Source organism: Kogia breviceps, chromosome 10 (assembly GCF_026419965.1).
Source record: "Kogia breviceps isolate mKogBre1 chromosome 10, mKogBre1 haplotype 1, whole genome shotgun sequence".
Taxonomy (NCBI): domain Eukaryota; kingdom Metazoa; phylum Chordata; class Mammalia; order Artiodactyla; family Physeteridae; genus Kogia; species Kogia breviceps.
The window spans coordinates 6,673,983-6,690,830 of NC_081319.1; the positions used below are offsets into that span (position 1 = coordinate 6,673,983).

At 52.2% G+C, this 16,848-nt stretch overlaps 1 protein-coding gene across 10 annotated transcripts in view; it reads left to right on the top strand.

Annotated features, from left to right (window-relative positions):
• The window catches only part of ATP2B2 (ATPase plasma membrane Ca2+ transporting 2), a 373,485-nt gene that overhangs the window by 13,296 nt on the left and 343,341 nt on the right, over positions 1-16,848 (top strand). For 8 of the 10 annotated variants that reach the window (XM_059077715.2, XM_067043441.1, XM_067043448.1 and 5 more), the window contains exon 1: positions 5,533-5,635. The exons of the other annotated variants lie outside the window; for them this stretch is intronic. The gene's annotated coding sequence lies outside the window, so the exon portion shown is untranslated. Of the gene's footprint in view, positions 1-5,532; positions 5,636-16,848 lie in introns of those variants that run through there. 10 annotated transcript variants of the gene reach the window in all.

The window sequence follows — 16,848 nt, forward strand, 5'->3', positions numbered from 1 at the left end:
TCCCGGCAGGGCTGCAGGCTGACCTCTGGGGGCCCTATCCTACCCTCCCTAGTCCTACAGACGCTTCTGGTCCCTCTGCTACGTCATGGTTCATACGTGTGGCCTAAGCACCGTCCTCTCCCTCCCCAGCTTGTGCTGCAGATCCCAGCCCGACGGGGTTTCCTGCCTCCAACGGCATTCGCTTTTCCAGCAGCCACCCTGGTGTATACTAAGCCTAATCTGAACCCCCAGGGTTCGCCATCCAACCCCTGTCTTCCAAGTCAGATGGAGAGTCCCCCATGGGAACTGGAAGGGGTGCATCTTCACAACCACAGTACAGAACAGGCTCTTGGTCCGTGTTGAATTTCATCTTTTTTTTTTTTTTTTTTTGCGGTACGCGGGCCTCTCACTGCCGTGGCCTCTCCCGTTGCGGAGCACAGGCTCCGGACGCGCGGGCTCAGCGGCCATGGCTCACGGGCCCAGCCGCTCCGCGGCACGTGGGATCCTCCCGGACCAGGGCACGAACCCGCGTCCCCTGCATCGGCAGGCAGATTCTCAACCACTGCGCCACCAGGGAAGCCCCTTGAATTTCATCTTGATAAACACAGTCCTACAGAGGAATACACTTGTCCCTCCCTGCCATGCTGGTTCACGGTCAGCCCAAGCGTCATTTTCTTTCATGGAGAGGTGGAGTTGAACACATTTCCCTTATTTCTATCTTTCCTCCTTCTGTCTCACTCTGTGCCTCCCTTCCCTAACTACAGAACCAGCTACAATTGCCCGATTTTGCTTCCCTGAGCATTTGGCTTTGGGTCTATCCCCTTTCCTTAACCCCCTTCCCATTCCACTAGCCCCTGTTGAGGTAGAGGATCCATACACATTCATCTCTGAATCCTGCACATCGTGCAAGGGCCTGGCCGCTCACCGTCGGTGCACACACATCAGATAACTGAACGGATGAGTCCTCAGCTGGGGCCAAACCCCTTCTGTGGCTGCCCAGCCACTGCCCTTCCTGCCTCCCTCCCCGTCTCACCTGACACGCCCACGCTCCAGGCACATCAGACCCCTCACCCCCACATTCTCATGCCCCGCCTCGTCTCTCTCTCTGACATGCCCTTGACATGGCCCTCGTCCCCTTGGAGAAATCCTTCTGGGAATGGAGAAGAGGCAGCTGGCCTGGCTCTTCCTTTTTCTAGATCAGTGCCTTAGCTGATCCATGCCTTCGCCTGTTCAACTGCAAAATGGGAATAGGAAAATGATCTCAGGTCTGGCTCCTCAGAAGCAAAGCCTGGGATGGGCATTCTTGTGCATGGCATTTACTGAAAGAGTGCTGTCAGGAGAAACCTGAAAGGGAAGGAGTGGGGCCGGACAGGGAAGGGAAAGGTGCTTGGCAAAGATGTGGCTTCAGGACAAGTCCACCCTCAGCCTGATCCCTGGGGGAGCCCTGGAGGGTGAATTGCACCATAGAGGCTGTTGCTACCTAGTGGTTCCCATCGGCCAAGGACCGTATCCTCCGGAGAAGGGTGCAGGTGTGAGAAGCCAGACCCCAGAGAGCAAGGGGCTGGGCGTACCTGCCAGGTCGAGGGCAGGGTGGTGCATCAGTAACGTCTGCTAACAAACACCTGCCTGATAGACTCGTTGGGAGGATGAAATCAGTATATTCAAAACACTAAGACTAGTAATCGACACAGTAGATTTCAGCTATTGTTTCTGTCGTCTGTCCTCTTGCTTCAAAACCCTGTAAAATTCCACCTCCGAAGTCTTCCTCACTGGCTGTCTTGAGAATTAATCATCTCTCCCCTGGCTGCCTCAGCACTGGGTGTTTTTCCTTCTCATTTAAGTTTTAAAACTGCACAAATAAAACATGGGAGATTGTTAGTGTAAAAGATTCTCACAGAGCCTGAAATATGCCGGGTATACGCGCAGAATGTTCTCTCTGGCCTCCCATCTTCCCCCGAGGAAATCCCCGTTCAGTCTCCGTTGGTGGTACTTTGTGACTCAAGTGTATTGATCAACCTGCCTTGTATTTGGGGAGTTGGGTTTTCCCAGCTGCATTTAGAGACCCTTAATGGGAGGGATCCGGTTTGCCATTTCCTCTCCCCTGCTCAATAAACATTTGCTCAGCTCAGTCTCCGAGCTTCTCGAGAGAGGATGGGGGTGGGGCAGGAGGTCGTCAGCCTCCTCTCCTTGGAGATTCCGACTCTGGGCCTGAGTCAGCCCAGGAATCTCTTTACAGATTCCGGTACCAAGTTCTCCAGGTAGGTGAGATAAAAAATGTGTCTGAGAGGATGCAGTTTCAAAGGTGGCTTCTACCTGATGAGGACCTCGCTCATCGATTTATTTAGTTGTCCCCTCCTTCTTGCTTAGTAGGACTATCATTTTGTGTGTGTGCATTGAATGACTTTTACTATGACTAAAATAGTAAGACACAGTCCTTGTGGGGGATTGGAAAATAAAGTTGGCTTTCATCCCATCCCATCCAAATCACTTTGGAGGGACTTTCTCGCAGTCCCGGGATCACGCCATCCTGGCCAGTTTTGCTCTCAGCCACTTCTGGCCCCTGCCCTTCTAACAGGCCACCGGGAACCCGTGCTTCTTTCTCTTCTTGTTGCAAACTCAGAGATGATGTACCCACCAGCTCGGCAAGCACCGGTCACCTCCCTGCCTCTTCTTCCTGGTCCGGTGGAGGGACGCGGCCATTTCCCTCTTTATCTGCTGCCAATTCCATCGCTCAAGAAGTCTTCAAGTTGCAAGGGTCTGTCAGGGGCCTATTTTTAGTAGAGTGGGACTTCTGGGCCTCCAGATTGCCAAAGCTCCCTTGCTACCAGATGCTCTTCTGAGTTGTCACTGGAGCCCCCACGTCCTCACTTCTCACACACTTGTCACTTCACATAAACTTTGCCACAGCCTAGGAGTTCCTCCCCCACCCCTACCCCCATTCTCAAATGAGGAAACCGAGAGGGGCCTTGTCTAGGTTCCCATGTGCTCACCTGAACCCCCCATCCTGTCCACTCAACTCCCACGACCCCTTGTGCGTCTTAGGTGGACAGGACCGCATTCAGCGGGAGAGAGAAGGGGCGTGTGTGTCTGTGTGTAAATAAATAACATTGATCTTTCTCTTGCTAATCCAGAGGTCATAAGCCGCCAGCCTGCTGGCCAAAAACCTGCCACAGCTCTACAGTGTTTGCTCCTCTCAGAGTTTTAAATTTTTATAAATTGTTGATGACATTTACAGATCAAGAGTATTCACATAAAAATCCAGATGTCCGACTTCTCTTGAAAAAATAGAACAATGGTGGTCTAGACGCACATCCCTGCTTGGCCAACAGTTGCGTGGAGCTGAGTAGCGGCTGTACCCGTTTGGCAGGGCAGATGCCACAGTCCCCACCACTCCTTGTTACCTCCCCCAATAGAGCCAGTGTCAGCTGCTGTTTGTCACCTCACATGCACTGTTGCTTTTTCTTATTGGTAGATTCCAGAGGAGAGAGCCGTAAGTCAGAACCAGCCCACCTCACTCAGTACTGCCTGGTCATTATAGGCATTCTCTCTGCTGTCCTTCAAATCCCTAGCAAGTCATCCTTGCAAATCCCAGAGCCTTAGCACACAGGAGGTGCTCAAGAATAGCTACCATTTGTGGCATGTTTACCTTGGAGGAGGCTATGGAATTATCACCCTTTAAATAAACTAACAGGCTCAGAGAGGTTGAGGGCATGCCCAAGGTCACCCAGCTGGTGAGTTTTGTCACTAGGACTTCTGTGGTGTCATTTACTTTTACACTGAGTTGTCTCACCTTTTGCAGCTTTTCACACCCATTCCTTTTGCCTTTCAACGTGTCTGCTGGTTTCATAAAAGAAATAGTAACTAAAGCTGAGCCTTGACACTAGGACTGGACAGGGACTGATTGAGAGAGGGAGAAAGGCATTTTCATCAAAGGAGCAGAAGAGAGACAGGAGACATGGTATAGGGCCAAATGTGCATCATGGAGGGGAGTTGGAAACCAAGGTGGGAACAGAGTGGAAAGGGCACCTGGGGCCAGAGCAGGAAACCTGGAATGGCTGACCGAAGCTATGGGACTTCCGAGGGCACTAGGGAGCTATGGAAGGTTTTACAGCAGGAGCAGCCGTGATCCATGTCTGGCTTCATGAAGGCTAGTGTGAGAGCTGGATGGAGGCAGAGAGGAGGCAACTGGGAGAATCCAGAAGAGAGGTGTTGGGGCCCTTCAACAGATCCCAGAGGGACTGTGGGGGCCCCGTCAGTGAGGACTTGGTGATGGGAGAGCCTGGAGCTGGTCATCTGGAGGCCTGCAGTGCCATTCAATGGGATGGGGGAGGGGGGCGTCCGTGGGGAGATGTCCTCTGGGCACCTGGGGAGAGCAGAGGGCTGCAGCGGGAGATGTAGTGCCGCCTGCCAAGCCAAGTGTGGAGCAGTGAGAACGGAGTGTTCTGAGCCAAGAGCCTGGAGACACCTCCTCTCACACCTGCTGGATTTCCTTTTGGTCATGTTCTCCCAGGCCCCCTCTTCCCTCTATGCCTAAACCCCCAAGAGTGAATATCCTCTGAGCCATCCCAGGGCTTCAGAGCACAGGCCATGATGCATTTTGGCCCCATGAATGGTAGCAGGATCCCAGCTGTTCCTAGGAAGCAGGCTTTCCAGACACCTAGAGCCCAGGGTCTCCCCCCCACCACCACCCTAGCTCCTCTTTCAACAAACCAAGGCCTGGGGATGGAGAGTTACCATGGTCCGGCCCTCCCTGCCCCCCACCTCATGGGGGCCCATCTTCTCTCTTCCTTCGAGCAGAGCAGTGCATTTGGCTTTTTATAAAGACAATAAATAAATAAGCAAGTGGGCATGATTAATTGATGGCGTGGAGCAGTCCGAGGCACTGGGAGTCAGGTGGCCCGGCTTCCTGGTGGCCGGAGGCTTTTCAGAGACCTGCGGCCTGTGTGTGCCTGGGGCGTTCACAGGCTCTAGGCCAGGCCAGGCTGGAGGCTGGGGACCAAGTTCTGCACTAGCCCCATTTTTCCTGGGGTCTGAGTGCCCTCAGGCTAAACACCCTAGGCTTGGTCCAGCCAGCCCCTCCCCCAAAGCTAGGTCTCATATACCCACTCCACACAGCCACAGGTTCCAGTTGTGTTGGGAATGGAGGGTTGGGACACCCTGATCCAAGGGCAAGGGAGGGAAGGGGTGCCTCCAAGCGCCAAGCTGATGGTGTGGGGTGGCGGGGTGGGGTGGGGTAAGGGGCTGGTGCCGATGGAGGTACCTGAAGACGGAGCCCTGGGAGAGGCCAGAGACCCCTCCCCGGGACACCCAGCACGTGCGCGTGGGGGAGGGCGCGGGCTGGACAGCGAGCTCCGGTCCGGCAGGGCGCTCTCCGTGCAGAGTTTGGGGAGGGCGGAGGGGGAGCGCGCGGGGGAGGAGGGAGCGGGAGGGGAGGGAGGAAGAGAGGGAGGCGGGCAGAGCGCAGTGCAGCGGTGGCAGAGGCGACGGCGGAGGGAGGCAGGCAGGCAGGCGGGCGGCGGCGGGGCCGCGGGGCGAGGCGAGCGCGGGGCAGCCGCGGCACAGGAGCCGCAGCCTCAGCGGGGCCGGGCCGGGCCGGGCGCGCACCAGCGGCAGCGGCAGCGGCAGCGGCAGCATCTCACTCGCGGAGCCGGCGCAGGTGAGGCAGGGGCGGCCGGGCCCGGAGCTCTGGGCCTCCTCCCCTCTTCCTCGGTCTCTATCTCCCTCCCGGCCGGCTTTGCTTCCACGGGCCCTCGGCCCCGGGACCCCTACCGGGCCAGAGCCGGAGCCGGAGCGCGTCCTGGGTCCCCTCGCCCCGCGGAGGCAGGTGCCTTGTCAGCGGTGACCTTGAGCGGGCACCAGGCGCGGGCGGGGCGGGCCGGGGTGGGCGCCTGTGGACCCGGCGCCTGCGGGCGCGGGGAGGTGGCGCGCCGTGAGCCTGCCGCGCGCAAACTTTCAGGGGCTCCGAACAGCCCCGGAGCGTGGGGGGGGGCGTTCAGGGGGCTAGAACCCCCCAATTTCTTCCTTCCCAGCTGGCTCTGACTTCTCTGCCTGGCTCCCCCCTCCCCAGTACTGGGGGGCCCCCTTTCTCCAGGCCCCGATTCCTGCAGTCTGGGGACGTGAGCAGAGCTATGGACGTTGACCCAGGGCTGGGGGTTTCTCCCCTCCAAAAAGGCGGTTTCCAGGCTTCTAAGGACTGAAGCGCTGCAGGACCCTCCGCCTGGTGCTCTCTGCATCTCCGGCATTGCCTTTTCCTGGCGCCTGTCTCCCTGACCGCAGCCCTTCCCCAAGCACCAGGAATCCCCTACCTGGTGACACAAGAGCTCCAAAGTCGCACACTCAGTTGGACTCTCAGATCCGAAGCTTGATTTTTCAGCCCAGCTTCAAAGGGTCCTTGAGAAAGTGGGCTCAGGCAGGTACCCCCCTAGGGCCCCAAAGTGGGTCAGTATGTTCCTGCACACCTGGACCCACCCAAGGGCCTGCTCATTCTGAAGCGCTGTGATCTCCGGAGGAACTATGTCTGGCTATCGGGTGTGTCTTAGTATCCTGGATCGTTAGTCTTGGAAAAGGGAAGTGAGGCCCAGAGAGGGTGAGCCAGCCTCAAGGTCACACAGCCAACCCCCAGAAGGAGCAAGAACTGGGCTTTCTCTTAGTGAGTTGGGGAGGGATGGAGAGGACTCCTGTTTGGTTCCTACACCTGGGGGATTTGGGCTCTGTCTCTTACTAGCTGTGTGACCTCTGACAAGTCATTTCCCCTCTGACTCACTTTTCCCATGTGTAAAATGGGGTAGCTACCTCACAGGGCTGTTTTGATGGCTGGGTTAATATTCTTCAAGTTCTTACTGTCGTGCCTAGTACACGGTCTGTGTGCAAAAATCTTTGGCTACCAACATGTGAAATTTCCTTTCTGGGCCTGGAAGAGAAGAAACCGTTCCCATCCTCTCCCTTCTGCTTCTGGCACCTAGAGTTAGGTGGGTTCTCCCCTGTGGCTATGTGGGCTGCTGGTTCCAGCACCTGCCGGAACCCTGAACCCCTGTGCCCTGTATGGAAAGTTCAGTGGTGGCAAGGGTCCCAGACCCTCAAGCGCCCTCTGGACCTACTGGTTCAGCTGATGTAGGCTGTGGTTTCTTGCTGCTTCCATGGGGAGAACAATCCCTAATCTCTAGCTGGGAAATGAAGAGAGGACCTTGCTGCAGCCCCAGGAAGGTTCCCCCTCTCCCCACAGTCTCATGGGGGACCACCAGCCTCACCTTCCCCATCTGACCCCCTCTTCTCCCTACCTCTGTGAGGTGTCATCCCTTCTCTCAAAGGTACTATTGACAACAGAGGAGATGGGGCGGGGGGAACTCATTCATTCATTCGTTCATTCTCCAAGCCTTGATTCACGCCTTCTCTGAGTCAAGAGGTGCTTGGAAATACTGTGAAATCAGCCATGTCTTGTAGTTATGAAGCTCCTACCAGGTGCCAGGTACCTGCTGGGCCCTGGAGACACATTCATTCATTTGATAAATTTTTATTAAATACTTAATATGCGCTAAGCACTGTTTGGTGTGCCAGGGAGACATTGGTAAATAAAACAGATCTGCTCCCAGCTGTCTAGGGTGACCATATAATTCGCCATCCAAACCGAGATACTTTTGAGAACAAGAGTGGGCATTACTAATAATAACACCAGGACCACAGACATAAACCAGGACTGTCCAGCCAAACTGGGACGCGTGGCCATCCTGTGACCTCGTGTTTATACACCAGTGTTCGCGGAGAACTGTTAATGGTTTTTGAGCTTGCTTTCTGCCAGGCTCTGTTAAGCACTTTCAGATTATCATTTGATTTAATCCTCCTGGGGCTGTGAAGCTGCTGTTACCAGCTGCATGCAGCTGGTTAGTGGTGGGGCTGGGACCACCTCTGCTACTTAACTGCTGGGCCGCCCTGCCTCCCCAGAGATGGACAAGACCCAGGGCCCACGGGTGCTCTCACTCGCTCTCAAAAAGGCTCACAAACGACTGTTAGGAACACAGATGCTGTAATAGATGTGCCGCGGGGGGGCAGACGGAGACACAGGTTCTGCCTGGAAAAGTCCGAGGCAGCTTCCTGGAGGAGAGGACCTTTGAGCTGGACCTTGAAACATGAGTTAGGGTGTTGATAGGCTCTACAGTTGAGAGGAGGGCATCCAGACCCAGGTTGCTAAGGCTTGGAGGTGTGGGGTATGTAAACTGTTTGGAGCTACCACCCCAAGATAGGTCTGGGTCTAACTGTGACAGGACGAGAGTTAGATCTGAAACAGCAGAGCCAGTGAAGATTAAGTCCAAGACTGGGCTGCTGTGGAATTTTAGAAGGATGCTCTGAAGATGTGACTGTTTTAGAAGCAGGGTGTAGAGAGAGAATTTGTTGTACTAGATTTCCCGTTGAAAAGAATTTATAACCTTATCTATACTATGGAACAATTTCAGGGAAATTGTTTCCTTACATAGAATCACTGCAGAAGAATTTTACCATCATCTGTAGCAGTAAAAATGTCTCACCAGGCAAAGTGACTGCTGACAAGAGAAATATTAACCTACTTAAGGGAGACAGCGTTTAGTAGCATCATTCGCAAATAAGGAATGTGCTCATTACAAGTTAAATCTTTTCTATTTGTTAAATCACTTCCCCAAACTCTAACTTCCTCTTCTCTTCCCTCCTCTCCATGTCACCTCTGTCACCGTATAAATCTGTGAATATCAGTAATAAAACTGTATTTCTCTAGTAAAGTCTTATTTCTTAGATTTTTCATTAATTCAGACTGGCCTCCTTTCCTGTCCCCACCAATGAAGTGGAATTATTGGCTGTATGGTATCTGAAACTTTGAATCCATTAGTAGAGAACAAGAACAAAGGGGGTCAGATTGGGGCCTTGAGATTGGAAAATCAGGCTAGAAAGATTTGAGAGGCAGAAGAGAACTTGATGGAAGGCAGGGAAGGAGGAAGGAGCAGGGCTGGCTCCGTGGGCGCGTGAGCTGTGAGTGAGGCGGGGCCCTGTGCTGAGAATGGCCCTACACTTGATTTAATTCTCTGTGGTTGCCATTTTGAAATTCTTAATACTTTTTGAACAGGGGCCCCCAAATTTTCATTTGGCACTGGGTCCCACAAATTATATAGCCAGTCATGGGAGGGAGAGCGGAAGAGAGAGATGGAGGTAGGAAGACAGAGGGGAAAAGATAGAGCTAGGGGAGAGAGAAAAGAAAGTAACGTTTCTAGAGCCCCTGCCATATGCGAGATGCTGTGTGAGACCATTTTCCATGTTTATCTACTTTATTCTTCATGACAGTCCTATGCGATAGGCAATATCATCCCTCTTTGAAAATGTAGATTTTATATGATTCAGGTATGGTAAGGCCAATAGATCAGGAGACGACTGCCATTGAAAAGACAGTTTGTGACACACGGTTCCCAAGAGGAGGGCGCACACCACGCCATGGGAGGCCACACAGGGAAGCACTGGGGTCAGTCAGGAGGCCGAGGGAGCAGAGAAAAAACACCCACAGCAGCCTTTATTGTGGTTTCCACGGAAAGCAACAGGAGAGGCGAGGTAAGCAGGTTTAGGTTTGGCTAGTTAGAATAATTTCAGCGAGCTCTGGGGCATAGGGACTGTCCCTAGTTGTCTGGTATCTGGCCCTGGGGTGACTAGGGCAGGCAGAGCACATGAGCTCCATAAAGGAGGTGGCGGACAGGAGCATGGGAGACTGTCCATGCTTTCTCCGCCCCTTCCCACCTGTCCTCACCCCAGCAGGTCATAGAACTTCCGAGCTAGGATATCCCTTGAAGGGTATCTGGGCCAACTCCTTGAGTTCACAGAAAAAGTGAAAAGATAGGTCCAGAGAGGGAAAGTGACTTCTTCAGGGTCACACAGTACTACTTACTGTTGTTTGTTTCTTCCTAGAGTAGAGTTAGGACTAAGCCAGATCCACCAAACCGAACATGGTAGGGTCTGAGTTCCTGTCTCACTTAACGTCCTATCCCCTGTAGCAGTAGGTGCTCAATACACTATTGTATCAGTTTCCTAGGGCTGCCGTCACAAATTAGCACACACCGGGGCACTTGAAACAACAGAAATCTATTCTCGCTCAGTTCTGGAGGCTACTAGTCTGAAATCAAGGGGTCAGCAGGGCCACACTCCTTCTGAAACCTGTAGGGAAGCTTCTGATGGTTGCCAGCCTTTGTCTTTGTTGTCCCTTAGCCTGTGACTACATCACTCCAATTGCTGCCTCTGTCTTCACACAGCTGCCCGGCCTCTGTCTGTCTCTATTTTCAAATCTCTCTCTCCTTATAAGGACAACAGTCATTTTAGAATAGAGCCCACCCTCATTGAGGATGACCTCATCTAAACTTGATCACATCTGCAAAGACCCTATTTCCAAATAAGGTCACGTTTACAGGTGCCAGGGTTAGGACTCCAGTGTATCTCTGGGGAGGACACAACTCAGTGCGCAACAACAATGAACCGGAGTGAGTGAATGTTTATGATTTGGGCCAGGAAGGAACTCTTCTCTCCCCCAAGATTTATACCAGTTCTGAAGAATCGAAAGTTCTTTAGAAGGAGCAAACAACTACTGTTCAATCCACATTTAGAGAGAAAAATCAATCCACGTTTAGAGAGAACACAGCCCCAGGGTACACGATAGCATCTCCGTGTGAACCAGCCTGCTTGCCCTGCAGTCCTTGTGCCATCCCTTTCTAATCCTGCCTCTGTGGTCCTGGGTGAGTGAGGGGCTTCAGCCCTCTGTTTCCTTACCTGTAAAACAGGATACCATGCCTGCCTCATGGGTGCTTTTGTGAGGAATAAGAGGAATTAAGATAAGTGATTCTTAGAACAGTGCCTGGCACACAGCTGTTCCTGTGAACCACCATCATCATCTTGTAACTTACATAACTTTTCAGGTACCTTTGTGTCTTTCAATCTGCTTCACAGCAAGCCTGTAATATGGCTCTATGAATACCAGCTTCCTTTCCCCATAAGGTGGTTACTCACTGATGAAGCCAGATCTCAAACCCCGTCCTCGGGTTTCCAGTTCCAAGCTGGCTTTATGGTGTGGCACCTGCTCTGGTAGCTGGAAGCCCACTGGTATAAAGATGTTGCTAACGGATACTTCCTGGCTTCATGGGCCTGGGGGGTTGGACAGGAGTGATATGTCAGGCCCTGGTAGGGGAGGATGTGAGGGGAAGGGGGTGGTACCCAGAAAGGGGAAACAGCCTCAGTAGCCATTGCCCCCTTGTCACTATGCTTCTCAGAGGTGGCACAGACTGGGTCTTTTATTTTTAACTTTGCATCCTCAGGCCCTGGCACATAGTAGGTGCCTAATAAATGTGTTGGATGAATGGATTTCTTATAAAACACAAATAGTCACTGCCCCAGCACCCAACAACAACAACAGAACCCTGGGACGAGGCCCCCTTGCCTAAGCAGTGATGGCTGTCCACAACTCACCAGTGGGCCATCGATGTGTGAGCAACTTCAGAAAACGTGCTTTGGATGCTATTTGAGGAAACTGGGTGAGCTGTGAAGGCTGGAGTGTAAAGAAGGTCCAGTACGTAGGTGGGATAGAAAAGGCACAGAGTGTGATGAACCGGCATTGGAGAGAGATGCCACGTTGAATGACTCCCCCACACGTTGTCATCAGCAGTAGATTAAGAACAGGAGGCCAGGCGAGTTCTCCCTCAGCAAATCAGTGCAAAGGGCAACCGGCTGAACTCCGAAGTAACCACAGGTTTTTATCGGCACTGACTCACGTTTGACTGTCGGGTGTCATCACAGTAGTTAAGAGTGCCTGGGAACAAATTCTGGACAGACCTTTTACTAGCTGTGTGCCTTTGGGCAAGGGGCTTAACCTCTCTGTGCCCGTTTCCCCAGCAGTAAGAGAGGAGAGTAAAAGTAGTGCGTGGGATTGTTTTAAGAATTAAGATTTGTAGAGTGTTTAGCAAAAAGCCTGGACCGGAAGTATCATCTTCCTCCTCTGCTGTCTTCTTCCTCCTCCCCAACCCTTCGTCCTCCCTCTTCTTTGTAATATATTAATTGAATTAGTCATTAGCGCTATAGAAATACTTCCGGCTCCTTCCTTTTTAGGTGCATGGTAAATGGAACTTCCTTGCCTGTTTTGATACTAGTTATAGCTGTGTGTCTTGCTTTGGCCAGTGAACTCTGAAAAGTGACATGTGTCACCCCTGGATGGAAACTTTAATAACCAGCATGCTGTTAGCCACGGCCCCCTTTTCCTCCCTTGGCAACCGAGGCAGCATGGAGACAGAGCCTCCCTCAGTCTGACTCCTGAGTGAGGGTGATGCAGAGCAGAGCCCTCAGCCAACCCGTGGTGGACATGCAGCATCGGTGAGGAGTGAGCCTTTGCTTGAAGTCACGGACACTTTGCTCTTATTTGTTACTGCAGCATAACCTGGCCCGTCCCGTCTGATACGGGCAAGGCGTGAGTTAAAATAATCACAACTTGTTTAGACATATGTTTGTCTTTTAATTCCTTCACACGTAATGCCAGAACTTGTAGTGTTTGAAGGTGCTGTGAAGACAAAACCTGTGAGAACCACTGCTCTGTGAGGTGATGGCCAGTCTCCCTAGCACAGAATATGTGGACCATACCAATTTCACCCCAGCCTCATCTGCTTCTGTCCCATGTGGTCCATGCTCTGCCTGACAAGTCCACAGCATCCTTGAAATGGGCCACGTACTTGCACATCTCCAGGCCCTTGCCCATGCTCTGCCTAGAATGGGGCATCCCCCGGGAAATCATGTCACTTGATGAGTGTCTGTGGAGGGTGACAAGTGCATGGGGGGAGAGGGGGACATTCGGTTTGTTCTGAGAGACACAGAAGACCGGAATTAGGACTGAGAGTGAGATTGCTGTTCAACGTGAGAGAGGTTTTTAGCCTTTAGGGCTTGGCCTGGCCCAGTAGCGAGCTCACCGCACTGGGGAGCTTCCACGTAGAGGTGAGGCGTCATGGCCGAGGTTTCAGGTCAGCAGAGCTAGCATAAACTTTTGAGTCCTCTCACACATGACTTTAGGTGAGATTGTCCAAAGAAGGTGGGTCTTGGCTGCAATTCTCTATTTCTTTTTCCCTTTTAAAAATAAAAGTAGCTCCCTCCCCCCCCGCAAATTATAGACATGTTACATAATGATTATATAATTATAAACAGTATTGGAAAGTATAAAGTAAAACTTAAATGAAATGCCATAAAACAGAGCTAACCTCCATTAACGTTTGTCAAATGTCCTTCCAGACATTTGTCTATGATTGATAGGTAAATAGATAGATATCGTTTTTTTCTGTATCTTCTCTCACTCAATAAGAGAGTATGGACATCTTAAATATCAATAAATATACCTCTACCTTGTCTTTTATAAGTGGCTCTGCCATAATTTATTTAATGGGTCCTTTCCTGATGGGCATTTAGGTTTTGTCCTGAATTGTGCCTTTGTGGACGACCCCGTGATGCATGTCTTGTCTTTGGACCCCTGGGCATGTGTCCAGGCATCTGCTGAGGACACATTCCTAGAAGTGAAGTTGCTGAATCAGGCAAAACTGTTTGGCTTGAAAAAGAGATGAGAGCTGTGGTTTGATCAGGTAGAGCAGTCACTTCTGGCAGAAGGGCAGCCTGCAAAGGGTCTGAAGGAGGAGGGAGATGAAAGGGAGATGGTCTGGAAGGCTGGAGAGAGTGGAACAGAAGGGGAGGACAAGGAGGGGGCTGGTTTTAGAGGCCCCCAGCCCCGGTTTCGGGTGAGCCATTCCCAAGGCAAAGGCTAACTGTGGTGGCAGTTAAGATTCACATAGAGCCAGATAATTACAAGCGTGTTCATATGCATGGATCCATTAAGAGCCTCACCACCACCGTGCAAGGAAGGTCTCTGTCCCCATTTTACAGAGGAACAAAGTGAGGCCTGGAGAGCATGTGGCCAAGGAGCTGTTGTCTCCATCCCATCTGCAGTGTGTGGGCTTCTGCAGAGTCCAGACCTTTCCTCTGCACACACCCTGGGCTAGCTCATGCCTCCCATCTGGACAGATGCCACCTTGGCTGCCAGGCCAGCTCTTTCTCACTCTTGGAAAGGAAGACTGACTGATTGTCGGCGATTTCTTTGTGAAGCTTTTCCTCACAGCCCCTCACCCACGCCCGAAAGCAAGGCAGAGCTGCTCAGGGCTCAGAAGGATGTTCTGCAGGCCAGCACCAGAGTGTTAACTCTTGTGTTTTCACTGTTGAACCAGGGAGTCTGCTCATGGCTTCGGTGAATTGGATCCCCTGACTCAACTGACAGACAATATGACCCTTTCTTATCTCACATGATCAAAAGCTCTGGAGTCGGTTAATTCAGCAGATCATGCCATGCCATCAAAACCCACAGTCTTTCTGTCCTTCTCCTCTGCCGGCATCATCCAAAAGGATTCCTCTGTCCGGAGCATACCCTGCAGATGCCACGGCAGCCCCCCCCCCCCCGCCCCCACTCCCCCGCCCCCGCCACCCCCTCCAGCTTTCCCTTCTGTCTCATTGGCTAGAATTGGGTCACATGGCCCTGCCTAAACCAATCACTGCCAAGGGAATGTGACTAAGGGCTTTAAAGGACTTATCTCTGCATCAGTTGGGAGCACAGGTAGACACCCAACACAGTCAGGGCTCTGCCAGCCAGGAAGGGAATGGCCACTGGGGAGGCAGTCCCCAGGGTCTGCCCAACTGGGCTCACACTCCTGGCTCCTCTTCTAGGCTGAGAGCTGTGAGAGGACAGGGAATTGAGACTTACTCCTTCCCGTGTCCTCTACAGGCTGGCACAGGGCTTAGCACGTGGTGGATATTGAGCAAAATATCTGGTTGAACGAATGAATGAAATGAATCAGTAGGTGTTTCTGGAGACTCCATTGAACCCTGACATTTTAGGGTTCTCTGTGCACCAGCAATGCCAGTGCTCTGTCGATTGGGGCACAGGGTAGGTATTTCGGAAAGTATAGGAATGGCTCTGTCCTCAAAGATGTTGTAATTGTGGTTGTGGGGGAAACACTAGAACCTAAACAATGTGTAGAATTGGGTCCTGGACTGTGGCACTGACCGGACATGTCATAGAAGGTAAATGCCTCCATAGGTGCCCAGAAAAGTAGGGCGAGGCCCATTAGGGACCAGGTGCTGTGAAGGGCAGAGGTGTGTGGTGGAGAAAAACACAGTGTGCTCAGAGAGTGGGTGTGAGTGTGGGGAATATGAGGCGGTGAAGACACCCACTAGGCCCGAAGGGGACTTATTCCCGAGGGCCTACTATGTGCTGGGCATCGTACTTGCACTTACTTTGTCATATCTTTCCTGTGTCTCTATGAAGTGGGTCATTTTATCCCCATTTTGTAGACGGGGAAGCTGAGGCTCGGAGGGTGAGTTTGCTTGTCTGACGTCACAGAGCCAGGAAGTGGTGGAGTTTGGCTGAGAGAGCAGATCTGTTCTGAAAAGCTGGCTCCGTTCTGCAAAAGGGCCGGGATGGCCTTCGAGGGCCCACCTAAGACCGGCAGGTGGTGGAATGAATGGGATAGGGGAGCCTGGAAACTGGCAGGGGGGCCTCGAGAAGCTTGGTGCCGTGCAAAGAGGGGGAGAAACATCCCAGTGGAAGAGGCGTGTATGACAGGATTCAGGGTGGGCCTGAGGTGCCACGGTCTTCTGCGTGGAACCTGACTTCCCATCCCTGATCTGCCAGGTAACAGCTGTGACCCTGACAGGACATTTCCCTTCTCCATACCTCAGTTTCTCCAGCTATAAAATGATGATAATAATTAAATATGCACCCAGTGCCTGGCACATAAGAAGAATTTAGTAAGTGGAGCTATTATCATTATCAACGTTGTTGTTGCTGTTGTTTGAGAACTTGGTGGATAATCACATCTAGAGGTGACCCCCTTGGTGAGGGGGTACTGTGTTCCAGCTCTGCCTTCGTCACCACCTCCACATTTGACCTTGACTTCATACCCCGCCAGCCCGACTCTCCAGGCTTCGTCTGCAAACGAAGGGGGTGGGCCAGTCGAATTCTAGCATCCTCCTTGTTCCAAAAGCCCTACTTGTGTGAGGTGGAAGGGGGAGGCTGCAGTGACAAAAGGGATCGGAATGGAGCGACGGGGTGTCTTTGTTCTGGGAAAGCAAAGGAAGGGAAGGGCAGTGGTTGGAAGGAAGAGCAAAGAGGAGCCAGAGCAGGCCAGCAGCCAGCAAGGACCGTGCAGGTGTGCGAACCGGAGGCTGGGCAATGTAGAGGTAGGCAGAGGCCAACTGCTGAAACCAAACAGGCAGAAGCACGTTGAGAACAGCTGCGTCTGACACCTGCCCGCGTTGTGGGAGAACCAGAGAGAAAGAGAAATCAATCACAACTCTTCCCGGTGTTTAAAACCTGGGGGGCAGGGCATTGAAGAGCGTGTGTTCAAAGACTGAATTTCTCCAGAGTTTGCAGGAACACTGCAGTTATGCCTGAGAACATGTCTGTGAAATCCCCCTGAAATCTATTTTTGGGCACAAGGTTTTATAACCAGAGTCAGAAATTGAGTGGAAGTGTGTGGGAGGCTGACCCTGGACAGTTTCCATGTTTGAGAGGAGGGGAGAGAGTATTTTTAACTGTAAACACCCTTGTCTCCTAGGGTGAGACTGGGGAAGAGGCAATTTCACCACTTTGGTTTTCTCACCCACTGTCATGTTAAGACGGCAGCTGTCTTTGACAGAGTTGTTAAAGTTCCTTACTCAGAGTGGGTGGCCAGGGGCTGGGGATTGAGCGGGGGAACTTGCCTGGGACTTTTGTATATTGGAACAGAGATGTACGAATCTTCATTTGCCAGAGGGTCCTTCAAATCTGTCTTGTGCAGTTGTCCCCGTGCCCAGGGAGCT